Source organism: Hakea prostrata, chromosome 10, assembly GCF_041222555.1.
Source record: "Hakea prostrata isolate BN-2017 chromosome 10, UWA_Hpros_2, whole genome shotgun sequence".
Taxonomy (NCBI): Eukaryota; Viridiplantae; Streptophyta; class Magnoliopsida; order Proteales; family Proteaceae; genus Hakea; species Hakea prostrata.
Genome location: NC_142609.1, coordinates 11,087,965 through 11,111,269, shown reverse-complemented (window position 1 = coordinate 11,111,269; position 23,305 = coordinate 11,087,965). Strand labels below are relative to the sequence as shown.

At 35.3% G+C, this 23,305-nt stretch overlaps 1 non-coding gene and 1 pseudogene across 1 annotated transcript; both read left to right on the top strand.

The window, feature by feature from the left end:
• The first annotated feature begins 440 nt into the window (after window positions 1–440).
• Window positions 441–547, top strand: LOC149001898 (small nucleolar RNA R71). Its single transcript, XR_016170506.1, has one exon. It is a non-coding gene; the product is annotated as a small nucleolar RNA R71 (small nucleolar RNA).
• Window positions 548–10,942: 10,395 nt separating this feature from the next.
• On the top strand, window positions 10,943–16,715 carry LOC149001897 (uncharacterized; annotated as a pseudogene).
• Window positions 16,716–23,305: the final 6,590 nt, after the last annotated feature.

Here is a 23,305-nt window from a genome sequence, read left to right as displayed (position 1 = left end):
GTTGCCTCCAACCATGATTATAAGTGTTGGAATATGGGTTATTAGCTTTGCTGAAATTACCAACATAGTAGGCTGATTCTGGGTTTGATGGACAACTATCAAAGACATGCTCTCCACCACAATATGTACAAGAGACTGCTGGATTTTGTTGAGTTTGTACAGCTGCAACTAAGTTCACAGATTTTAGCCCACTAGTTAGGGATGATACTTGTGGAGTTAAGGCTGTCACTGCATCCAACTCATAAATTCCTGCCACTCTCTTACTTGCAGCAGCTCTTTCAGCTGGCCATTGGTAATTGTTGTTGGCCATCCTCTCCAAAATCTCATAAGCCTCACTGTAAGACTTTGCCAATATAGCCCCATTTGCTGATGCATCCACTATGAACCGAGTTTGTCCACTTAAACCATTGTAGAAAGTCTCCATCTGAATCCAATGAGGAATGTCATGATGAGGACATTTACGCAAGAGCTCCTTAAACCTTTCCCATGCCTCATATAAAGACTCACTGTCCAACTGTTGAAAACCAGTTATGTCATTTTTGAGCTTGGCATTCTTTGTTGGAGGGAAGTACTTCATCAAGAACTTCTCTACCAAGTCATTCTATGTAGCTACTGATTGGGGAGGTAAGGAGTTCAACCATGCTCTTGCTCTATCCCGCAATGAATAAGGGAATAGCTTCAATCTCAAAGCCTCTTCAGTTGCTCCAGGTATCTTGAAAGAGTCACTTACTTCCATGAAGAGTCTAAGATGGAGATGAGGATCTTCTGTTGGCAGCCCACTGAATTGTCCCACAGTTTGAAGCATTTGAAACATCACCGGCTTAAGTTCAAAATGTAGTGCTTGAATATCTGGCCGTACTATGCTTGGATTCAGCTCATGTAACATGGGGACAACATATGCTCTGATGGCCCTATCTCTATCATCAACCTCAGCTGCCATATTATTCTCATTATTATTCAATCCATTTCTCGCTGCTTCAGCCATTGTTGGAACTGCTGCTAGGCCTCGTTGCTCCATTCTTCTAGCTCGAAATGTCCTTTCTATTTCGATGTCAAAGGGTGCCAACTCTTGTTCATACAAGGGTAAAAGCACCTGAGAATAAGAGAAGACTAATATCAAAGCAAAGAAATTTCAGTAGATAAAACAAAAACTTACTTCTACACTAATTATCAAAGACAAAATTCCCCGGCAACGGCGGCAAAAACTTGTTGCTTGTGTACCAAGATATTACGCAAGTATACGTATCGCAATCAAGTAATAAATGATAAGTAAAGTATCGATCCCACGGAGAATTATATCCTTAACTTTCAATGTAAAAGTAAAATTGATTTAAATGAGATTAACAAGGTTGATTTGTGATTGACTAACTAAATTACCAAATGATAGTTAATTAAACTAATGAACTAAATTGGAGATTAAGCAATAGAAGAGACTTAGTGAGTGAAAAGTGTGTTAGGAATCAAGTTTCCCTTCCCCTGAATTTTATAATGCAAATACTAAAGCAATACTACAACCCCAAGATAAATCAAGAACTTGGAATGAATGGCAATAAGGTATTTTCCAATACACATAAGCTATCATCCTAAAACAAAATCTGCACATTCCTATGAAGAATTGAATTAAGAATGCAATTTAAACCCAATCCAATCAATGGTAATGTGAGGTAATTGGGTATTCCTACCCAACCTACTAATTAACACAACCTAATTAAAGATTATGCTAACTCACACAATTCAACAAACACCTAGACTCCATTAATTTTCCAATTAATGAAATCATAGCATTCATTCAAGAAAGATCATTCAAGAACTGAAATTAGTCAATATAACATGCTGAATTCATTAACAATAAAGTGGATTGCAATAAAACTAAAGAACACATGATTAATTACATATCAAAATTCAGGTTTAGGTACTACTATCATCCCAACACAGCAAAGATTTAGCCCATAACAGAATTCAAATGCATAAAACCAAGTATAGTTGTCATGAGACTAGAAAGTAAGAAGATAGAGTTATAAAAACATGAAGAAACTAAAGCTTCCTTGCTTCCACAAGAGCTCCAACATTGGTTCTCTCTTCCCCTCCTCTTAGCCAAGTCTCTATTCCCCCCTTAGCCGAATGTGTGTGTCAATCCCTCCTTTTCCTCTCTTCTCTTTCTTCCATAAATGTCTTCAATCATTAGGTTAGATTCTGGCCATAGGATTAAAACTTTCCTCCTGAGATCAAGGGCTGAAAACCATCATGTATTTACAAGAATTTTGTCCACTTAAGTTAGCCCTTTCTGGTCAATTCCATTTGAATTGGATCTGAGAATATTCTACTCCGTTGTTGTAGCAATGCAGCAACAACTTTACAAAAAAGTTAAAGGACAAGTTCTTCTATTATGAATCATCACTTACATTTTCAAGAGAAAGAGAAACAGTCAAATTCATCCATAAAAGAAGGGAAATTCATGTAATGGTGACAATAATGAACTAAACAAAACGTAACATGTTAAGACTAAATAAGACAACACCTAATGAATACTATCACTAAAACAAAGACAAAATACTCCTAAATCAAGCCATCTCAAGTATAAAAGTTATCAATCTTAACTCTATTTCATAGAGTTATCAATAATCTAATTATCTTTTGCAAAGTGGATCTTCTCTCCTTCTCTACCATCATGTTATCTCTTCACCTCTTCAAGTCCTTTTGGCCTTAAGAGTGAATCTTGCAAGTTCAAACTCTACCTCTTCAAGGTGCTAGATGATATCTCGGCCTCCCTCCTTCAGGTTACTGGGTCCTCCCTAGGCTCCCTCCCAATCAAATACCTTGGCCTTGACTTGTTCCCAGCTCGTCTCACAGCCCATCACTATGCCCCTTATTGGACCAGATTGGTGCAATCCACTAGATCCATAAGTCCATAAGGGAAGATCCCTGCTTTCTGTGCTGTGAGATATGTCCATCAAATCCCTGCTCATTTCTTAAGATAGTTCTTTCACTCCGAATGAGTCCTTGGGACCGGGACATTGGCTTCCGCCAACAGTGCTTATTAGAGTGCCTTTGTCTCCAAGCGCTAGATCTCAAGCAATGTCCTCATTGCACATGAAATGTTACCATGGTTGTCAAAGTGTCCGCCTAGGCAACAAGGCAGTTGAAGAACCGCCTTATTTTGAACCGCTTAATTGACGCCCAATATGCAAAGGAACTCCAAGGCCCAAAGTGACCTCATGCCCGTCTGAAACAAAATGTGAAGCATGAGCCACACTCAACTTCAAGAATCAATGAATCAGTAAATGCCTATGCAGAGGCTTTGAAAACCATGGTTTGATGAGATGAACTCATGTTTTGTGTTCTTTTTTTGAATAATTTTCATAACTATGATTCTTGAATACTTGTTTTTTTGGATGAATGTAACTATTGAATATTTGTTTAGCTTATTATAGAAAGTAGTTATATTGAAAAGTAGTTGTATTGAAAAATTTAGATCCAATCACTTTGGTCGCCTTATTGCCACCTAGGTGCTGCATTGTCGTCTAATTGCCCAGGCAGAGCCCCAATTGCTTTGGTTGTCTTGCCGCCTTGACAACCATGACTGCTACACACACTTAAAGAGAAAGGTGGACGGGAAAAGCTCCAACTTCTATCCTATGCTAGTAAGCTTGTCTTGTTTCAATTTGTCCTCCAATCTTCCTATATCTACAGGTGTGGGATATGCCCAATTCTAGCATCTTTGCCATGGAATTTTTCTTTTGCAGCTTCCTTTGGAAAGGCCAAGAAACTGAAAAATTCCTTCACTCTCTCAAATGGGATGTGCATGCCCAAATCTAAGGGAGGCCTCATCATCCGTTGCATTTGAGACAACAATTTTGCTGGCCTTTTTAAGCTCTTGTGGAAATTTTCTCCTGTGAAGATCCCATCTAGATTAGTTGGGCTACTCCTATCTTCTTAAGACTCTCTTTGTACCATATGTCTACCCTCCAATTCCTCCTGGTTTGGAAGAAGCTCCTCGTCCTTTTCTCTCTTTACTTTCTCTGTCTAGACTGGTGATGGGTCCTCCACTTAATTCTAGCTTAACCCTTAGCATCCATTTGTGGTTGTATTCCCTAGATTTGACCTCCGAGCTGCTTACTCCTCTGGGATCTCGATAGACACCCACTCTCTACCTTCATCTCTCGATACTTAGGACTTCCCCTCAATTTTCCTCCTTCCCTCTCCCACATGCATTCATCCCTTCCAGCCCTCCCTAGCCTCCAACACCCGAATGCGTGTCACACCCCCTTTTGGGTCCCCTTTGGGAATGAAGCCTTCTCTACATCCTTTGCTTGGCACTTCTTCAGAGCCACCTTCCAATTAGTCTCTTGGTCCAAGATTTTCTGGTTTAAGAATCATATCCTTAGGCAATCCTTCACTATTGGAGTGACTTCACCTCTTGCCTCCCACCCCACTCCTTTCTCATCCATTGCCGCATTCCTAACCCCCCCCCCCCTTTGCACCCTCTACAATTTGACTTTGAAGACATCCTCCCCCATTCTTCTCCTGCTGCACCACCAAATCCATCTAGCTCCTTGCCTTGTCCACCATTTGGTACTATCATAGGCAGCCCCAACACTTGAATTGTGAGTGGTCTTGTATCATTTCTAGTCTTGGTGGGTCTCCGATTGTTGACTCCATCGGCAAGCTTGTTTTTGGTGCTTGTATCTCCCACTACTTTCTAGAGCATAACCTTTGTAGATGGTCGTTTAAATCTCGCTCCATTGACGATTTAGAAGACCATCTATAATGGATCCCCTACCTTATTCCTCTTGAGGGAATGATCTAGCCATGGATGCTTCCAGTTACAATAAGGCTAAACTATATAGACTTAATACTAGCCATTAACCAACCCATCCAAGATGAAATTCAAGCTTAATTAGGACTTGCACAAGAAATTATCATTCAATTCTTTCCTCTGATATAATGATAAGCTTTGCAGAGAAGTAGAAAATTTTATGAGATGGATCTCCCTTGAACGAACGTTCCTTGATGCATATCAATGATTGAGGGGAGGATATTCTTCAATCAAGTAGCCACTAATTTAAAGAACACCTTCAATGCCACCCCCACACAAACTAATCGGTCTAAACTTATCAATAGATTGGGCCTTCACTTTCTTTGACATGAGGCAAATGAGAGTTTTGTCAAAATGACTCGGAAAATATTATGATATAAATATTTCCATCACAAGATCTAACAACTCAATTTGCACCGCATCCCGAAATCTCAACAGAAGGCGGATATGGGGGCGGGGGAGCCCGTCTAAACCTAGGGATTTGCAAGGCTTCATGGAAAAGAGGGCCACCTTAACTTCCACAAGACTTGGGAATATAAAAGAAAAGAGTTCATCTCAGTAATCACCAAAGGTCCAATCTATAATATGATTAAGTACTGATGATTAATCAACACCATTAGATGCATAACACTCTTTATAAAGGAAAAGTGCTCCTGGATAATGTCTGCTTCGCTTTGGAGCCATGCACCATATATCCTCTCATTTCATGGCTAATATCTTGTTCACGAGCCTTTTTTGTAAGGTTGTAGCATGATAAAAAGAAATGTTTAGCCATTGGATTGCCTTGTTCAGAAGTTCTCTTCCATGGCCAACTCTAAGTTTAGTTGTGATGAAACTTTATTCATTCTCTCTTGAGAAAAGATAGATGAAGGGGAATTCATAAGTTGCTCCATTTCTTCTCACTAGGATTTAATAGATCTCCATAGGTTTCCAAAAACCTGCGAATTCCATCATTGAAACATAAACTTACAATTCCATTGTTTCTTCATTGAGTGATGGCCACCTGAATCAACAATTAGAATGGATCAAGCTTTAGTTGCCACGATGAGTATCTTCACTAATCAGTGATCAACGAGATTTCACTTTACTTCCTAATTTATTTCTATCCATACATTATCATTACATACTGACATAAGAACCATACGACTAGTTAAGTAGCAACAAACACATTACTTTCTGTAAATTGTCTCTATTTTACTATACAATGGTATGCTTCCTTGAAAGGCCGGAACTAAACACTGATAATTAACAAAGAAAAAATCACAGACCAATTAAAAGAAAATTTTTTATAATATTTTTGACAAGTATCCCCCTTCGTGAATTTTTATCAATAAAATCTTCTTAAAAATAAATAAATAAATAAATAAAATAAAATAAAATAAAAACCTAGATCTTCCCATGCTGGCTTTGATTCTCTCTTCACTTGACATGTAGGACTCCAATTGGCATAAGTCTTAGCCTGATATTTAGTTTCCATAACCGTTTTGTAGATTCAGTGTATTATTTGATTTGATATCAAGTATCTTTCTTAAATACGACATGACTCTAAAATCTAAATCCTTTGCAACTACAGTTACGGGGATCCCTGAGAAATGATCCAGAGCTTCTCCAGTCATTAGGCGAGAGTAATCCCGACCTATTATTGTCTTGTGCTGTTATTAAACCATCTTGAAGACATAGGGTCGAACCCCTCAATCGACTTGAATTCCTCAATCATGGACCTATATTAATCCACTGATTGAAACTATGTTGAAAATTATATAAGTACTAATAAAAGGAGTTAATGATCATACCTGTTTAGGCAATAACAACCATAAGCTTTGCTACCCGTTCAATGGTGCATAATGTGCATTCTTAATCAAATGTCAAATTCTTAAAAGTAGACTTGACCTAGAATATTCCTTAGCAGGGAACCATTCGTCAATTAAGTGGTTGATCAATATTTCAATCCCCCATTTTCTTATCTACTGTTTTTCACTTGGTGATTACTTTCGATCAAGAAATGCTTTCTTAGTCATGAATAACATCTCTTGTGCCTTTGATGGTTTTTTTATTTATAATGAGGATTGGTGAGTGTAAGTTGCATATGAATTCAGATAGAAAAGGATAGAGAAGAAGAAGAAAACAAAGGGTCTGTTAAATTATAGAGAAACAAAGCTCCAAAATGCCAAGGAAGACTAAGGAGAGGAAGAAAATGAAAGGTGTCTTTGATCAATAGACTCAAACTCATTATCTGAGAGCGACGCATTTAATGGTCTTCCTTCTCTTGTAGCTTTCACTGAAATTTCTTTCAGGTTTCTGTTGATGGTTTTTTTTTATGTAAAAATTTATCAGTAATTCCTGTAGGTGTAGTGTGACTAAATAATTATATTTTTATTCATCAAACTTTGAAATTACATGTAATCTCTTTGTTTTCAAATAATTAGTATTTAGTCCAAACTATTAGAACATAATTTTGATAATCATGTTGTACTTAATCAAGATAAACTTATTTTATTAAAAATATTTTTTATTTAAAAAAGAAAATAAAACTCCGTCCATCCCCCTAGTTTAAATCTTGTTTTTGTCATGTTCCCCTCCCTCCCTCTCCCTTCCTTAAATTATAAGAGCTAAATAACCCTAATGAAAGCTATTGGTCTTTGTACAATATTTGTTTTATTCCAAAAAGTTACAAGAGATAAGGGTGCAAGTTTGGCCTTGATGCCCAAATCTGCCCTACTTCGCCCTGAGGTAAATTTAGTTTGGACTAAGTCTGGCGCATGCAAATGGACCTAATTAGAGTCAGGGGTAAGTATTTGACAAAGTTGGCCCACGATAATGGACCTGGTTAGGGTTGAGTGTTTGACCGGCGTAACCCAACCCTACCACTTAGTAAGTTAGTTTTGGCAAAAGTATAGCAATAACATGGAATTATGCATTTTTTATTATTTTATAGCTACGGTCAAGGTCAACGCCAAGATTAGGGTTAGGTGTTTAATCTGACCCAATTCAATGCTGTCTTATATGGTTACAATTAGGATGGAAATAGGATATTCGGGATCCAGACAAAGGTTTTAAAAAACCCAGTACAACCTGACTTTGTTACTATCTTAACAAGGTATCGTTCCTCTGTAGTTTTTGTTCCATGACATTAAGATTAAAGAAAAAATGAAAAAAATAGGACACTACCCCTAGAATAGAAGGTGATTCAATTTAAACTAATTGAGATAGTCAGATATTGAAAATATTTGCATTATTCCCATTATGCCCCTATTCTCCACTAAACCTGCAAGTAGACCTTCAACCCCATAAGTCATCGTTTATTTAGTTTATTTAGAGGGCACAGATCACTAGAGGTAAATATCATTAGAGGTCATGTGGTATGTTTTAGTTAGAATTTATATTACTTCTGGATTAGGATATTGTAATTAGTTTTCAACCGAGTCCACGGCAGGGTGCATAAATCTCCATCTTAGATCAATTGGTTGGTAATAAATCACTTGCTGAAGAACAATGCTGCAGCAAGTGAGTAATTAAGCCCATCTAAAGCACAAGTTTGCAGTTGCAAATGGTCATGCTTGATCATGCCCTCCTACAGATGATGGAGCTGCTATTAAACTGGAAGATAGCCTTAATTTACTCTTCTTTTTTAGAAATCCAACATTGTTCTGTTTGAATGTGGTTTATTATTCTGGGCCTTATTAATATGCAGATTTGGATGTTGAGTGGAGCAGTCATATTCATACTGGAAGATCATAAGATAACAGAACTGCAAGGAGTTCTTGTTGGTTGTTTTGACTGTGGTCTCCTTCCTTATTGGGAGGTTTAGCAGGTGGAAGGCCTCTGATGTTATTGGTAGGAAATGGGCTATGGCTTTGGCAGGTTGTCTTCCAAACTGGTATTGCTACAATGGTATTTGCAGCTCTTGAGGTGTCTCAATCAATGGTAGTTGAGGTGTCTCTATGCTTTGCTTTTGATTTGAATCTTGGTTCATGCGTTTTGCCTAGTTCGTTATAAATGTGTGTACCACTTGCATGTTGAGGGCTTTAAGGCTTGCATTAATACTACAAATTTTATGTAGTCCAATTTGGTTTCAAATTCTAGACAAATTCTGGTTGCCCTTGTGGATATTATGCTAATAATGTTTGGTTGGCATTATATTGTTTTAGTGCTGGTCCATATACGCTCATTATAAAGTGCTTGAAATGCTAATACAATTGGGCAAATTAAATCTAAAGCTAGAAATACAATGAGGTTTACTTGTGCACATACATTAGTTAGCTTTCATTTTTGTGTTCAATGTTCGTGTTTTGGCCCAACTGTATATATTGTTAAAGTCTCTGCTTTGAAGTCGTTAGAAGATCCTATCTTTTTCGGGTTGTACTTTACAATGTAGTGCTTAATTACTATTTCTCAGTTTTTACTTTGGCATTCAATATTTGTTTCGGATCTAACAAAGCCTTATTATATATATATATATGTATTCTATTTTTGTTAGTTTTTTTCAAGTTTGTAACAACATGTTATACATGTTACTCTGGAATCACATGTTAATCACTAATTTAGAAGTATCTCAAAGGCTTCTATTTTGTACTATTAATTAAATACAGGTTTATTAGAAACAAATCATTGTTTCTCGGCTAAGCAGAGCACCTCTTGTTTGCTTATATCAGATAGATACCTATGAGATTGTTTCAAACTATTTACAAGCCAATCAAATTTTCCTTATGTATAATTTCTTTTACTTTGACCACGTTTTATACAATTACTTCAAAACTGAGTTTGTAGACGTTAATCTGAAATCTTGATAATTCTACGTAGCGATATAGATCCAAACCACAACTAAACAGGATATTAGTGGTCTTGGTTCTTTTTCTTGGGTTTTGTTTGTTTAAAAGTCTTCTTCCCCGTTTCTTATGGCAGCTGAAAAGTCTCTGTTGCTATTGATTGAGCATCACCATGTGAAGGGCAAGTGCATGTATATATATATATATATATTACATGTGCTCATTGCAAGACAAGCTTCAAATTTTTAATTGCAAATTTCAATTGGTAATGATAATTTTATGCAATATTTAGGTGGAAGACTTAAATAATGATAATTTTATGCTTTTAACTTGTGTTTTATAGCAGCTAGACCTGGGTGAACATTTGGTCAGTCGTCTTTCTAAAACAAAATAGTTGATTCTCAGGTAAGATTTGGATCGTTGGGTTAGGCTTGTGAGTCTGTTTCAAGCCACTTCCAAGTCAATCCGTGTCTCTAGTTAATTTCCTTCAATAATTTGAATAAATTTCTTTTTAAAAAATTACTTCAAAATTGAGACCTTGGTTCTTTTTCTTACTAGAGATGTATGGTTGGCATACAGTGGTGTGGTGTCCTCTTCTTCCCTGTCTCACGCACAAGCTTAAAAGTCTTTTCCCCCGTCTCCAACGGGAGCTTAAAAGTCATTAGCGGTCTTGGTTCTTTTTATTGGGTTTTGTTTGCTTAGAAATCGTCTTCCGTCTCCAACGGCAGCTTAAAAGTTGTGTTTTTGATAAAGCAAGAGTGAATGACTTGGGCATGGACTATGTCTAATTCATACACAACATATCTCACCATGGACTTACCTTTCAGTTTTTCTCTCTCTCTCTCTCTGGCGTCCACTTGGGCAGACGACTTGAAGTCCATCAACTAGAATGGCAGGTTACGTTCATACCACTTTCAATAAAGTACCTAACTTTACCACTAACAGATTGTCGACAACATGATTTGCATGAAGTAATAAGAAGATAAAAACAATTTAATATTTTAAATTCTTTTGAAATGACACTACTTTTAGGAGGTACAACTTAAAAATGGTATTAAACTTAAAAGTGAAGAACCAACCAGAATGGCAGGTTACGTTCATACCACTTTTTGCACCATTTCTAAAAGCCGTAGCTACTGCTTTTAAAAGCTACCTTTAGAGACGAGGAAGAACTGAAGACCAAACGAATAAAGAGAACGTAGGAGGCGGAGCAGTAGAAGAAGATGACCCACTGCAATGTGCAATGTGCAATTTGCAATCCAATCCAAGACCCCTCTTCGATGTGAGTGATGTGAGTACTATAGGTCTAAGCTAATTTCTCTATAAATTACACACTCGAAGCTGCCTAAAACCACACCGCCAAACTGCAAACCACAGTGGAAGTTACAAATGGCTCATTACTCCAATACTAGTACTACTCCATCCTTGTTATTCTTCTTCCCAACTCTCATAACAGAGTTTCTTATTTGCCTTCTCCTCCTCTTCTCTTCATATGCATTTGCTGCAGAAAGTAGCACATCCTATTATGTTCAGTCGTCAACCCAAGTCAAGGCTGAGGCTGAGGCTCTCCTCAAATGGAAAGCCACCCTTCAAAACTACTCTATTGCTGCTCTTGGTTCTTGGAACCTCACTTCCTCATCATCAGCGTGCAACTGGTTTGGCATAACTTGCAACAATGTTGGAAGCGTGGTTGAGATTAACCTTTTCCAAATGCAGCTGCAAGGTACGCTTCACAATTTCACCTTTTCTTCCTTTCCTGATCTCCTTCGTCTCAATCTTACTGTCAACGAACTCATAGGATCCATACCCTTGAGCATTGGTAATCTCACCAAACTCACCCACCTCGACCTCTCCAACAATAGCCTTTTTGGCATTCTGCCTCATTCTCTGGCTAATTTGTGTAGACTAGAGAGACTCTACTTGTATGATAATCAATTATCTGGTCCAATTCCTCCAAAAATTGGAGATATGACAAATCTAATTGACTTGGGACTCTACAAAAACAAACTCATTGGTTCAATTCCTCATTCTCTGGCTAATTTGATTAGACTAGAGACTCTCTACTTGTATGAGAATCAATTATCTGGTCCAATTCCTTCAGAAATTGGAGATATGAATAATCTATTTCACTTGAGCCTCCCCAAAAACAAGCTCAGTGGTCCAATTCCTCATTCTCTGGCTAATTTGAGTAGACTAGAGACTCTCTACTTGTATGAGAATCAATTATCTGGTCCAATTCCTTCAGAAGTTGGAGATATGAAAAATCTGATTAACTTGAGACTCTCCGAAAACAAGCTCATTGGTCCAATTCCTCATTCTCTGGCTAATTTGAGTAGACTAGAGAATCTCTACTTGTTTGAGAATCAATTATCGGGTCCAATTCCAGGAGACTTAGGCAGCCAAGCTTCCCTTGTGGAGATTGATTTGTTTGGCAACTTCTTATCTGAAAGCTTACCACAACAAATATGCCATGGAAGATCACTTCAAAAATTAGTGGTTGCAAACAACAGCCTCTTGGGTCCTATTCCAGACTTGAGAAATTGTACAAGTATAACGAGAGTTAGACTTGATGACAACCAATTTCTTGGGAATATAAGTAATAGTTTTGGTGTACACCCACATCTTAACTACATTGATATGAGTCACAACAAGCTCTATGGAGAGCTGTCAGCAAATTGAGGAGAATGCAAGAATTTGTCAGTGCTAAAGATTTCTGGAAACAATATCAGTGGAAAGATACTCGTTGAGATTGGTCAATTAACTAAACTTGGACGACTTGACCTTTCTTTCAATAAACTTGTTGGCGAGATACCAAAGGAACTTGGTAACTTATCCAAATTGGTCAATTTGAATTTAAATGAGAATCAAATTTTAGGGCATATACCAGTTGAAATTGGCAAACTAATCAATCTGGAGGTTCTAGATATATCATCAAATCAGCTAATCGGATCAATCCCTGCAAAACTTGGTCAATGCTCCAAACTAATCTCATTAAGTTTAGGTTGCAACTCATTGAGATGAAGTATTCCATCTCAAATTTGTGATCTAGTATCCCTTGGATCTTAGCCATAACTCATTAGGGGGAACAATACCAACAGAATTTGCAAAGCTGAAAATGTTGGAAGTTTTAAATTTATCCCACAATATTATCACAGGATCAATATCCCCTTCTCTTGAAGACATGGTTAGCTTGGTATCTCTTGATTTGTCTTATAATCAATTGAAGGGTGAAGTTCCTAATAACAAGGTGTTCCAACATGCTGCTTCACCACAAACATTTAGTAACAACAAAGGGTTATGTGGTGAATATCAAGGTCTTTTTCCTTGCAATCGATCTAGTATAAATGAAGGATATAGAAAAAATAGACATAAAGTCTCCATATCCATCATTGGTTCTTTGATAGGAATAGCAATCCTTGCATTTGCAATTATTGCTATCGTTTCCTTCTTGAAGAAAGGTAATCAAAAAAGAAAAGCAGAAGCAACAAGAAGAAATCACGGCAATATATTGTCAATATGGAATTTTGATGGTAAGATTGCTTATGATGACATAATCCAAGCAACAGAGAATTTTGACATCAAATATTGTGTTGGAACTGGAACTTATGGGAGTGTTTATAGAGCAGTCCTACCTACAGGTCATGTGGTAGCCTTGAAAAAGTTTCATCCATTGGAAGGCAATGTGATAATTGATGAAAGCTTTGAAAATGAGATGTGTGTGTTAACAAACATTAGGCACCGAAACATTATCAAACTTTACGGGTTTTGTTCACATCCACGATACATGTTTCTTATTTATGAGTATATGGAAAAAGGAAGTTTGGCACATATCTTGAGCAATGAAGCAACAACAATGGAGTTGGATTGGCTGAAAAGAGTAAACGTCATTGAAAGTATTACAAATGCTTTGTCCTATTTGCATCATGATTGTACTCCACCAATAATTCATCGGGATATTTCAAGCAAAAATATATTGCTAGACTTGGAACTTGAGGCTCGTGTATCCGATTTTGGTATTGCCAGACTCTTAAATGCAAACTCATCCAATTGGACGTCACTTAAAGGAACTCAAGGATATATTGCTCCAGGTATTTAATTTTACGTTTACTTTTTATGATACTTTTATTGTAATTTGTATAGGCCTTCTTCATTTTTAGTATGATATTTAAGACGTAGTGCTTATTGAATTGGGCTATTGAAATACCTGTATATGAATATGGATAAAAGAGAACATATATGTTTTTAAATCTCAAGCATCCTATTTAAATTTTAAGAATTCTAATGTACAATCATTAAATTCTTTATAAAAAGTATATTTTAGTTTATTTTGATCGTAATTATTTTAGAATTGTCATTGTATTTTATGTTATAAAGTTTATACTACTTGATAAGTTCTTAAAGTTTCTTGACTGAATAACCGTTAAATTCTTTTTTATTGAATTAATGCATTATATAAATTAGGATGTGTATAAATGTTATGTTTGCTAAAGTGATTTAATAGAAGAAAAAAAAAAAAAAAAACTTAAGTGATATGGATAAAATAGAAAATATATGCTTTTAAATCTCATACATCCTATTTAAATTTTTGGAATTTTAATGTATAATCATTAAAAATTTGTTAAAAGTTATATTTTGGTTTATTTGATCGTAATTATTTTTGAATTGTCATGTTGTAATTTATATGTTATGAAGCTTATACTTCCTGATAAGTTCTTAAAGTTTATTGAATAGATAACTGTTAAATTAGGATGGGTACAATTGCTATGTTTGGTTAAGTGATATAATAGAAAAAAAATTAAATGATATCTCAAGTTCCTTGGTGAAATTAAAAAAAAAAAAATTAGAAACATTTAAAAAAATTAAATATAAAAAGGGTTGGGAAGAGGGGGGGGGGGGAAGTCATCACATTACAGTTACTCATTTGAATCCAAAAAAAAAAAACCCCCTCTACATTTCGTGATCAACCCTATTATATTTTATAAATTATTTTTCTCTTTAATTTTGGATAGAAAATAAATATCCCTAAGGCTGTTATATTTATTAATTTTAAATAAGTTAAAAAATTATATTGTTTATGAAAGGCTAAAGCTGTAGAATTTTATGAATCACTTAATATCATAAAGTATATTTTAGAAATTTAACAGAGCTAAGTCTTGAATGGTTAGTAGAATCCTCATACCATGAGATAGGACTTTTACCATGTTGATCCAAAATGTGTTGTTGTCATCGTAATTTCTTCTATGCATAAAACCAAGTTTATCAAAAATAAAAAAATAAAAATATAAATCTTATAGTTGTAGAGATAAAGACATTTAAGCTAAAATCTTCTACAGTAATAAGCACTAAGATAACTTAATCACAATCTTTATCCTTTTTAAAATACAAGAACTGTCCCGAAGCAGGTTCTAATTTTTGTCAAATGGCTTGTCAAATGGAGCCATTAATTATGTGGACTAGTTAACTAATCCTTTATTGTTTTTTGAAATTGTATTTTGACTCATAATAAAATTTGTTACCATGAACAGTAGAGAAATAATGTTTTACCTATGAAAATCATGGATAATATACTGAAATGATTGATTATTAGGAACAAATTTCTTTCAATGACATAGAGAGGTCTCCATGAGTCGCATGTTTTTGCCATAGAATCTATTAGATTGACTCCAATTTGAAGTATAATAAATCTCAAGGTTACTTATTAATATATGAAGTAAAGCTTTGCAAAAAAATTTAACTAACCGCCAAAGAGTTGGCCTATTGGGCATTGGCAACAATCAACCCTCTTAGTGCAGATGCTGGGGTTCGATTACTCTTGATAGTGCATTTAAATTATATATAAAACCTACCCTAATGATGTAGTCGAAGCGCGCATAAACTGACCAAAAAGAACCTCATAACCTAACAAAAAAGAAGAAAAGGAAAATTAAACTATTACCTCTCTTTTTCCTTAATAATTTATATGCCCAATTACTCTTTATTTTTACCAGTTTAATCTATTAAAGCAATTTTTTATTTATTTATAGTTTTTGCTTTCTTTATTTCCTTGTTCATAGAAACATATTGAACTTGATTAGAAGCATTTTTTTTTTAAACTTCCTCATCTTATGGTGAATTTTTTGTTTGGAATTTTTTATTCATATTTTCATTTCTTCTTTAGTGGAAGTAAAAATATTCATATTATCATGTTTAATCGATTTTGATAAAATTGGGATGAAGAAATAAAGAATAAATACATATAATTATATTTAATGGGTTTTGTATGAGAAGGATGAAAAAGTTGAAAAGAAATAAAACATATTTGTGAAAGAAGAAAAAAATATAAAAAAAACATTAAAAATATAAAGTAGGGTTGGACTTCTTAAATATGGACTAACAAAGAGTAAATCACTAAAAATTTGAGCATTAATTGTCAACTAGTATCTCTAGATCATTCTCTTTAAAAATGGTAAACCCGTACCAAAGGTTTCTCCACAAACAAAGTTCAGGTAGAGGGGGGAAGTTTTCCTACGGAGCCTTACCTCAACAATTTTTGTTGGGAGGCTATTTCAATGCCTAGACCATTCTCTTTCACATATAAAATTTAAAATTTATAGTAATTATTGTTTCTACTGTAAATTATTTGTTATCATGTTTATACATTTTCACTAAGGCATTTTCTTTTTTCTCTTGCAGAGCTTGCTTACACCATGATATTAACTGATAAGTGTGACGTATATAGTTTTGGAGTCGTGGCCTTGGAAATAATTATGGGAAGTCATCCAATGGAACTCATCTCTTCTTTAACATCACCAGTTGGTCAAAAGATACTATTACGGGACATATTAGACCCACGCCTTATTTTTCTACTAAGTCAGAATATTGCAAGGCATCTTATTTCTATTGTGAGAATAGCGATTGCATGCTTATGCAGCAACCCACGATCTCGTCCAACTATGCATCAAGTATCAAAAGAGCTACTTTTTTTTCGACCAACACTTGTGGAGCATTTTCAGTCTATTACTATAGGTGACCTAAATGATGTTGAAGAGTCATTCGACTAATGAGAATTAAAGAAATTCATTTGAGACTACTCTCAAAATTAGCAAAAAGCACTCAAGGTCAACTTTCTACCAATTTACACTATTTAATTTCAATCTAGTTTTCAAGAATACATTTTCATTTGTTTTTCAGCATCTTATAGGTATTGAATAATTGAAGTTTCCACTTTAAACAACATAGTGATTTTTATTTTTCCATTAAAGGTGAACAGAGGATGCAATAGAAATCATGATATATATTTTATTCATGAGTATGGTATTGAAGGGGGACATTGACACAATAGTGACATTGCTCCATTATGGCTTAGAGGTAAGTTTTTGTGTGATATGTTAGATAAATGGTAGTATTTTTTTTCTTCGAACTCACGGTAAATTGCTTGCTAGAATCTTGCATCATTGTTCCCTCCCTCTGTGCCAATCTTCTTCTTCTTTTTTCTTCTTTTTTTTTTTTTATTTTTAATTTTTTTTCTTGGCTTTGCAATTGGAAATACAAATATATTTTATTAATAAGAAGAATGCTAAATAACCACCATTATCCCCCCCCTTCCCCGCCTCTTTATCTGGGGAGAGCATAGCAAGAGGAACATTGTGGAATTGAAGCACCAAGTTGCAGAGCTAAATGACCCTCAAGGCAGGGCATTTTTTATAAGCACTCTTCCAAAGGTCAAATCATAAGCTTAGGGTATGTTGATACTCTCTACTTGAATCTTAAAAACTCTATTCCTTATTATTACGTAATCTAGAAGTTTTCCTTGTAGGGCTTTGGTGTTCTCTTCATGGAACTCCTTTGGGAATGTCTGTATTGGTCAATTAGTTGGGTTGTCATGGCAACCTTGGACTTTTTACACACATTTTCATAATCAATGCCCAACGATGCTTTGTTTCTCCATGGGCATGATTCACTTGAAGATAAGGTGCTTGGAGACCAATTATGTCCACATCGATCACTTTCATCCTAAATTTCATGTTTTAAAATTGTTTACATAGTTCTTGGAGGCTGATTTCATTGGTCCTACCTATAAAGCCCTATCTTGAGTGTGTTCAAGGCTAGGAATGGAACGAGTGGGTCTAATAGGGTTTGTGGCTAGTGGTTTGTTATTTAGTTTGTACACATAGAACCTAAAGTGTTGCCATTGAGTGTCTTTGACAATGTATTCCTAACTAACATTTCTGTTTTTCAAGCATGTTATTGCTTCCAAATTGTTACTTGTTGAAGAGGTAATCCATGCTGGTCAAAACATGTGGAAGCCTCGCCACTCCCTCCCAATGTTGGGTTTTAATTCTACATTTTAGTAAATGTCTATATTTCATAGTTGTTTTAATCTATCTTTCGAGTTTACCTTATCCCCTTGTTATAAGTTCTCACATCTCTTTTCTTTGTTTGTTGTCATATGCTAGCCTTGGTGCATGGATCATTATTGGGTAATTGCAACAAAGAAAGTTTTAGGATCTAAGATATTCGAGTGACAATGATCAGAATTTCTCAAAAGCTGAAAGCCTAATAAGATGGGAATCCCACTTCTCTACTTTTATGTCTAAGTGGTAAATCTGCCTCCTCATTTGTGTACCTATGAAAATAGTTTTCTTCTCTCCTAGTCTATATCCTTTTCACCTTTCTGACTCATATTTAAAACTTGCATTAGGGCTTACTGATTTACCCACATCAAGGTACGGGATACAAGGATTTTCACTTGCCATACCCTACCATAACCTTTAGGGATAAATGGTTAATATTGGTTCCTTTGAATATTGTTGACATCTCTTAAATTTAAAGATGTGAAGTTGGAAGTATTTCCTGATGCCATTCTTGCGGTACTCAAAACACTCGCAAAAGATTTCTACCGTTGATCCCTTGAAGATGTTATCACTTGGTTCATGGTAATTTCCTTTGATCGGTACACTTCTTCACATCTCCCCTATCCCCTACTCCCAGTCTTCTATTTCATTGCTTTCTTAAATGGATATATCAATGGAGAATTCTAACACCCTTGATTCTTCCTCCCTTCTGTTTGTCCCCCTCTTTATCTAGTGAGGGCATCACATTCCCATTGTGAGGTTGATGAAGCAACATACTGAAGAGCCAATTGACCCTCAAATGGAAGACATTTCATTATTATATAACTACTCTATCAAGTGCCAAATCATAAATCCAAGGTATGTGACACTCTCTACATGATTTGCAACATGATTTATTTCTTTTTGCTATGTATTTCATCTATGTTCCTTCCAAATCTTTGGTGCTCTCTTCATGATAATCCTTTTTGGCCATGCAATTGGTTAATGACTTTAATAGTCATGAAATCAAATCCGCGGTAGTCTTCAATTATCCCAAACACACTATCTTTAATCGGTGTGACTCATTAGGAGATGATGAATCCTAAATTGGCCATACACATACTGTTGTCATCTATATGAACTCATATGTTTTACCATGTATGTTTCTCAACTGAATTTACTACTAAACAATTGGAGCACTAATGTGATCAAATTCAGAATGCATTGGAAACTCGATTGCCTTGGTAAACATTGGTGCCTTCCATATCAACACCATACTTGGAAACCAAAATGTTTGATTTACACTCAAACCCCCTAAAATTTGTTGTTTTTGGATCTAAAGGCGGATTTGGATGTTCTTGGAGACATCACTGATTCCATGATAGGTCACTTAATTGCATTAATATTATATTATATCCTTCCTGAGTCTGTTTTTGATTTGCACTACTAACAAGAGAGAGTGCCTTGTCAAGATGCTTGGCTTTGATGCCTATGTATTCTCCCCACAACATAGAGTGATAGCGAGGAATATTGCCTGGCTCGACCAGATTTGGGAAAGGCTGGACCTGAGCTTGAGGTGTTGGACCATAGAAGTAGGCCATGGAGATGCGGTTGCAGGCCTGGTTCACAAACACACGGTGGACGAGATACGGGAATCAGCCATTGGAGAGGATATGGAGGAGGTTACCGGCGTTGGCGATGAACCCACCCGGCACCGGTGTTACTGTGGCCCACCCAACCCCATCCTTAAAGGCCTCCACTCTCTCTCTCTCTATTTCTAACGAATTTTGATCTTTCTTTATTTTATTTTTTTTCCTTAATTAACTCAAAAGCAGTTTCCTCCTTCCACTCTTTCTCCACGTTAAACTCAGTTTTTTTTTTTTTGTTTTCTTTTTTATTTTTTTATTTGTAATTTCTCCACCTTCTCTCCACTTTCCCTCTTCACGTGCTACTATTTTTATTTTATTTTATTCTCTCTCTCTCTCTCTCTCTCTAAGGAATTTTGCTCTTTCTTTATTTGTTTTTTTTTCTTTTCTATTTTACTCTTATTATTATTATTATTATTATTATTATTATTATTATTATTATTATTATTATTATTATTATTATTATTATTATTATTATTATTATTATTATTATTATTATTTTATTTCCTTGTTTGTAAATTATTACCTCCCCTCTTAGGTCTAGTTTAAACTTTGTTTTTCTCTTTAGTTTATTTAAGTCTTGCACCTTCTTTCTCTCTAGCTTGTTCTAGGTTTTCTCTAGTTCTTTGATTACTTTGTGGGTTCTAATTCTAAATTGACTGTTTAGGTTTTAATATTTTGCAAGGAAGATTGATGTTGTGTAATTTATTTGATGCAAGTGTATTTACTTTATTTTTATCAATGCAATTTCAAGTTCAAGTTCAAGTTTCAAGTTTAAGGATTCGCTTTCTCTCTGGGTCTAGCAATTGCAGATCTAGATTATTCTAGATCTGGTTGTTAGTGTTGGTTGAGATTCGAATTGTTTATTCAAGTTTTTTTTGGAGATTCAAAAATGCAAGTAAGTAACATTCTTCAATAATCTTCTCCCCCCCCTCCATTCCCGCTTCTATTTACCTCTCCATATTCTTAATTTAGGATTTACTTTCATCATTTTCTTACTGTTCTCCCTTCCCCTGGGTCTTTGATTAAAGATGCCTACAGTCGTGCCTCTCTTTGGTTAAGGTTTCCCTTTTCCTTTTATTGCTTTATTATTTACTTTCTATTATTTCCTTTTTGCAATTTCTTTTTCTCTAATATCCTTTCCCCCGATCGGTGGACTATAAGCTACGGCAAGGGTCCACGATCAAAATCATTATAATTATACTTCCCTTCTCTCAATCCAGAGCTGACACTCGGATCACTTCCCTTTTGTTTTTATTTATTTATTGTTTGCATTTTTTCCCCTGCCTTTTATTTATGCGTTGGTTATGTTTGCTTTATTTTTCGTTTTAATTCAACTGCATTAGTTGTATGGATTAAGATCATTGGTTTAATTTAATTAATTAGTTAACAAAATTGAATCTTCCACTCTTGCATTACCATTAAAAAATTGAATTCTTGGTGGCATATCTCCCTGAGATCGACCCTTTAGCTACACGATACTGTGCGCTTGCAGTTATTTTATTTTGCAAACAACTGCCAAAGACCAAATAAATCCAAAATGTGACTACTTAAAGGTGTATAGAAGTTTTTGTATCTCAATGAGTTGTATTTGTAACAATGCTTAGCCTTCATTTGATAGCTTGGTCCTTTTTATATTGAAACATTAACAGACCTATTAGAATTGTCTATTCCCATGTTTACAATTGTCAATCTTGGAGCCCTGTGTTACACGAATACTTATTTTTTATTATTTGTTTATATAGATATTACACCCATTGTTCAATCCCCCAAAAATTTATGCTTCAACATTTACCTCTTTCCTGAGTTCTATGAAATGCCTCATCACACTTTTTGAATTGGGAGATGTATATTTGCAAAACAATCTTTCATTTTTCATCACATGAGAGGGAGATGGGGCAAGGAAATTTACTCATTCTTTACAACTGTCAGGCTTTTGTTGTTATGAATTTCATAGAATTTTGATACTTCTCCCTTTATCTCCTTAATTTATTCAGCATCTGTATACACTTTGTTGTATTCAGCAGTTAAATGTTTTCCTCTTTTTTTATGAGAAGTTAAACTCGATGAATTTGCTGTTGTATATGTCCCCAATTGCTGTTCTATATCTACTACCTACCACAATAATCATGAAGTCCAACGTAATAGACGTTGTTCTTTCATTGGGGCGTAAAGACGCGTCAATTTGGCTACTTCTTTTGGTTAATTCTGTGATGGCCTAGTCAACGAACTTAGGGCCTCTTTGGTTGTGGCAATCTAAGGATTTCAAATCTCCGGATTCATAACTTCAGTTTTTTTTTATTTTTTATTTTTTATTTTTTTATCCTGTTTGGTTGAAAAACTTGGGACGATTCATGAATCTAGCAATTTCAACTTTTAGCCTAAAAATATGAATGAGCCAAATCCTGAGGATGGGGTGGAATGAGCTGATTCTACCTCACTATAAAAGGTGAGAAATTGGCGGATTCACGCAGTCATCTTGATGGAACAATAACCTCTAACAACTCTTGTGTTCTCTCGATAGATGGTGGTGCTCAAAGGTTTACCTGAAGCTCTTCGTTCTTGAAGCTTGAGGTGCAACCAGCGAGTTCAGCAGTAGATACCATTACTCCATCATCTCTCCTACTCCCAATCAATCACAGAAAACTCTATTCCTCATCGCCGTCGTCCAACCAGCGAGTTCAGCAATCTCTCCTACTCCAAAAGGATCGCCTAGGAACCCTCTATTGAAGGTAGGAATTTGAATCTTCTTTTTACTATGTTACCTTCGGATTTATATGGCTTTCACTTGCATTAAGGGTTTTGCAATCTGATTGTATTTTAGAGGAAGAAGAAAATACAAGTAAACAGGGTTACAAAGTTGCAGAAATAAATCTTCTTGTCATCTCTTTATCATTTCATTGATTTAAAAAATTAAGGCTTTGATTTCATTGGTTCATTGATTTCAAAAGTCAAGTAAACAAAGTTACAGAGTTACCTTGGAATGTTACCTAGAATTTGAAGATTTTAGGTATCAGGTCTTCCATAAGAGCTGGTCTATTTCTGCGCCTTCTCAAACACGTTTTTTCCTCTAATTTGTGTAGAAATCTTAAATTCCTTTACTATCTTTTGTTTAGTGCAGGTTTAAATCCTTTTACATCTTTTTACATCTATTCATATGGGTCTTTGCTGTTTCTCCAAAAAATCCGTTGTTATTTATATATAGAGTTAGTGTTGTCTACTGATATTCTTTGCCAAGTGAACAACCACATTAGTTGGTCATAACAATTTAAGCTTGTATAAGACACTAATAGTGGATATAGGTCAAGCTCCCTATTGGGAAACCTCTTGTTTAGGTCCGTTTAAAGGAATAGGTCCTTTTTTGATTGTATTTTGTGAGCTCTTGGCTTAAAAACAATTATTGTAAGTGAAAGAGCCCTTGAAAAACCAATTATTCCTTGTACTTTATTGCAAGTAATTTAATTTTCACTAATGATAATTTGTTCATTGAGTGATTATAGGTGAATGTGTGTTAGGGAGGACCACCCTGAATTGAAGCACAATTTTATTGAGTTCAGTGTGGGTAAGTCCTACCTATTTCTGAAGTTGTGTTGCCCATTTAAAGCGGTGGCTTTCATAGAACAGATTAAAATAGGGTTTAAACAGATTAAAGTATCATATAGAATCAGGTTTATTAGAAAATAGAGTTTCTCTTTATTACATGTAAACCCATATGTCCTTATTTGTAATTTCATATGTTCTCTGATCTATGATGTATGATCTTAT